This window comes from Tasmannia lanceolata, unplaced genomic scaffold, assembly GCF_043159265.1.
Source record: "Tasmannia lanceolata isolate RefF3 unplaced genomic scaffold, GAP_Taslan_0.1 ptg000011l, whole genome shotgun sequence".
In the NCBI taxonomy this organism is placed as follows: domain Eukaryota; kingdom Viridiplantae; phylum Streptophyta; class Magnoliopsida; order Canellales; family Winteraceae; genus Tasmannia; species Tasmannia lanceolata.
The window spans coordinates 21782354-21786870 of record NW_027518688.1 but is presented as its reverse complement, the minus strand read 5'-3'; the positions used below and the strand labels follow the sequence as shown (position 1 = coordinate 21786870).

The following is a 4517-nucleotide window of genomic DNA, read 5'->3' as shown; positions in this document are numbered from 1 at the left end:
CAAACTAGGGCTGAACTGTGGACAGATTTGCGCCAAAACTGGGATTGAAACATGGAATGAATTTATGCCAAAACAGGGGCAGCAACATGGACTGAACTGGGGACAGAATTTGTGCTAAAACAGGGGTGAGTTGTGAACAGATTTTTGTGCTAAACATGGATGAATATAGGGACAGATTTGTGCCAAAACTGGGACAGCAACATGGACCGAACTGTGGCAAGCAGTCACATGTAAGATTTCCAATCAAGGAGCAATCGCTCGTAAAAAGGGTGCAAATTAAGAAGCAATCATAATATCAAATCAGGTACCCAGCAGTTCCTTTCACCTTGGTCGAAATATGAGTTTGGTCTGCATCCATAGGAGCAAGCCTTGCAAACCCAAAATCAGCCACCTTTGCTCTCATGCTCTCCGTCAGCAGAATGTTTGATGACTTGACATCTCGGTGGATTATGGGCTTTTCATCTAGATATTCCTTGAGAGTACCATTTGGAACATACTCAGTTATGATAATGCGCTCATTTCCTTTATCAAAGTAACCAAGTAGCTTCACTAAATTTCGATGTTCAATTTTGGCCAGCAATTCAACTTCGCTACTGAATTCAGTTCTGAGAGCATCAAAGTGTTCCTTCTTTGCTCGTTTAATAGCAACAACCTGGCTGTCTTGCAACTGAGCCCTGTAAACAGTACCGAAACCTCCTTCACCTAGCATAAGTGCTGGTGAAAAGTTACGAGTAGCTTTGTTAATCTGACTCATATTGAGATGTATTGATGCAACTCTACTCAATTGTGGAGATGAAGAAAATCGAGATGGACTCGGAGGTACACGAAATGGACTAGGAGGTACTCGAAGTGGACTAGCAGGTAGTGGACTGCCGCCTGGGATCCTTTCAGAAGTAGAACTCACACCAAAAGAGAAAACTGAATCCATTGAATTTGGCTCTTTGGGAAGGGCAGCATGTGCAGTCTCTTTCCTTCTTGCATGACAACATGGACAAATTAAAGCACAGCATAGAAGGAACATTCCTGGTATCGCTATGACCATGTTCTTTGGAACAGTAGAAAAATAGGGATGGTGTTTTTCCTCGCTTGGTTGACTTTTTCTTCCACGATTTTGAGTAATAGGATCATTTATTGTCAATTGTGGCAGAAGTTTTCTCCCTGCCCACTGATGCGACTCATCTTTCACTAGGTTTTATACCTGCGGCTTGAAATCTTAGCTTGAATTTCTCTGAAATCAGCCTGATGATCCCACTAGAAGCTTATAGATTGCAGAGAATCTTGCTAATTTAATAATTTTCAGAGAAAATTGCTAGAAGAGATGAGTAACACTCCAGAAACTATCGTATCTGTTGATTTCCTGAATCTGAGCATAAGAATGTGAAAAATCTGAAATTTCAAGCTTCAATAGCTCGGATTTAAACTTGAGGATGAGACAGAGGTGACACGTGAGCGGCAATAACTTTCGTCGGAGCTCCGGCGAGGCTACCAGAGAAGATGATTGGAAGGGAAAAAGAAGAAAAGTTAGGGTTTGGAGCATAGATCTATTTTCCCTCTCTAGTTTTCCTTCTCTCTCTAAATTTTCTTAACGAAAATCAAAAGTCCTAAAAAAAATGAGAAGGGCACTTCTATTTATAGATTTTCTTCATAATTTTTATCCCTTTTATATAACTGGACAACCCCCCTTATGTAATATTTGCACTTGGTTTGGTTAAGAAAGGGTGGCCTATGTAAAAATTTTAATGAAATTAAAAAAAAAAAAATTCGTGCTTCTCTGGTTACTCAGGGACACCCTCCTGCAGCAAATTATCCACGTTTTATTCCCACCAGGCCACCTCCTGCTCAGGATAATGCACACCCCTTCTGCAACTCTAAATTCACACAACACTACCTACCTCTCTCGTTTGCCATGCAAACCGCGACGGATTTTTCTAAAATTTTAGAGGGACCTAAATGGGACCCTGACCCATGCTAGAACTGATTTTGGGACATCATATTCACATATAATCATTTTTTTTAACAAAAGCAAGGGTTTAGGGTTCGGTCAAAATGGGGTGTCTACAAACACATACCCTTAAAGCATACACAGTAGATTCTAAATGCTATGAATAATAGAAGATTCACATCCTCGAGGAAACTACATCAATAGTGATACCAAGTTTACCCGAACCTTGGACAAAATTCATCTGTATTATCTTGAATCCTCAGATTAATGGGCATAAGCATTCAGGCAAAATAATAATAATAATAATAATAATAATGATAGGATTGTTCAAAACGATATTGACATAAGCTTCTGAACATTTAAACATCCAAATCAATAGTAAGCAGGACAAATTTTGATTCCATTCCTTTACAATCTCAGTACAACCAAGCATAGGTCAAAGCCGCGATTAAAGCAAATCGATCATCTCATTACTTTACAAAGCACAAAATAAAAAAAAAAAATTTCATAGAAATCCAAACCATATAGAAGAATCCATTCGACTAAGCAAGATCATGAACAGGGTAATTATCTTAATACCAAATCAACATTAAAATAAAGTGAAGAAGTTAGCAGAACTAATGATAGCGATTGTAGATAGTGAGATGCTCGGATTTCAGATCTGCCAGATCAGATTCCAGCAAGAATTGTTCGCGAAGATGAAAGACTTCGGCCGGAATATGATCGGAATCCGATAGGATTCACCGGAGAAGACAAAGATCAGATCGAAAAATGAAGAACAAAAAGTTAGGGTTTCAAAAGGAAAAGAGGTGGAAATAACTGCTATAGTGGATAAGTGTAGACACCCCATTTTGATCGGATCATTTTCCCCAAAATCGAATAAATTCTCAAAATCGAATAAAATCCCAATCTCGAAGTTGAGTCGAGGTCCCGAGCCGAATCCCGAAGTTCCTGGGGAGGTGGGTCCTAAGTGTAGAGAAAACTCAAAATGGTACCCACCCACTGCAGTACAAAATCCCTAAGAGGTTGCTAATATCCCTAGGAGTGCATTTATCAAAGCGTGCGTGTGTTAAATCACTTTCCCATGTTAAGCTGGAGGGGAGTGAATTAGCTAGCTTGGGGTTGCTTAGAGAAGAGAGAGAAGGAATAATATACCATTCCTTTTAAGAGAAGAAAAGCCAAATAGGGTATAGTGGCAAGAGGGTAAAATTGCCTTCTCCTTGGGGTATTTAGTAAAATGGACATTTTCTTCCTTTGCAAGCAACAGGCATGGGCCATTGGATCAAAGAGGTGAAGTGTAGGGCTTAGATCAATTAGAATATTCTAGGTTTTAGGGTTTCTAGGAGGGCATTAAGGCTAAAAAAGAGAGATGGATGGCTGAGATGTGAAGGCAACAAACGGATGGTCAGGATTAGAAGAAAAAAAGAAAAAGAAACCTAGGTATAAATTTCATTGAGAGCTCGTGAGACAGAGGGGAGGAGGATTTTCCCATTTTTTTCAGCAGGGAGGGAGAGAAGAAGGGAGCCCCATTTTCTTAGAGCACCAAAAAAAAAAAAACAAAACAGACAGAGGAAGGAGGAGACCGGCCAAACCAACTCCACCACCGCCGTCAACCACCACCTCCAAAACCGAAACCCCTTTTTCACCTCTTCCACCATTTTTCACCACCACCATTTCTTCATTTCCGCCACAATCTCCATTGATTCCGGCAAGCTTGCCGGAATCCGACCGAACCCAAACCCATCTTCAACCTTCAAACACCACCACCACCACCACCCATTCGAAAACCCTCTCCCACCCTCATCTCCTCCAATCCCCACCTCCAAAATCGCAACCCATTTCCACCCCAATCACATTTCGAAAACCCAAACCCATAATCCTCAAACCCCTTCTCCTTTTCAAAAAAAAAAAATGAAACAGAGAGAGAGAGAGAGAAAGAGAGAGAGGGAGAGAAGAGGGGCTCGTTTTTTTATATATAAAAAAAAAATATATATATATATATATATATATATATAATAAAAAAAAAGCATTTTCCGAAGGGGAGCTCGAGCTCCACTTTCTGGACACTCTCCGATCAACCCCGTTTCATCCACCGAGGCCCCATCTCCCCATCAGATTTAACTCTCTATTTCAACTGTACCATCGAAGCCGCCTCGCCATTCATTCCAACAATCCTTGAAAATTCCAGCAATCGATTCATCAACCTTGCCATCGGATCAGAAACTTCGACAATTCCCGCTTAGATCCGGCACCGTCACAATCCGGGAGATGCTCAGCCACCATTTCCGGTGCCGACACTAAAGTTCCAAGGAATCCTCTGCATTGGCAATTTCCCTCCAAACAGGTAATACTCTTCCTTTGCCTCGCTTTCGACTTTCCTTAGAGTTTGGGATTTTCTTTCATTTTGGGGCTCCTTCCGTTCCGTTTTCTCCTTCGAGTTCCTGCGTTTCGGGATTTCATTCGGTTTTTGAGATCTTCATCGATTTTCGGAGTTTCCATCGGGTTTAGGCTATGACGGACGGCAACCTCTTGAGCCAAAACCCCCTTTTTTTTAATCAAAAGGGATAAACAAAAA

General features: G+C 40.9%; 1 pseudogene; it reads right to left on the bottom strand.

The window, feature by feature from the left end:
• Positions 1-295: 295 nt before the first annotated feature.
• Positions 296-1042, bottom strand: LOC143886038 (calmodulin-binding receptor-like cytoplasmic kinase 3 pseudogene; annotated as a pseudogene).
• Between the last annotated feature and the right edge of the window lie 3475 nt (positions 1043-4517).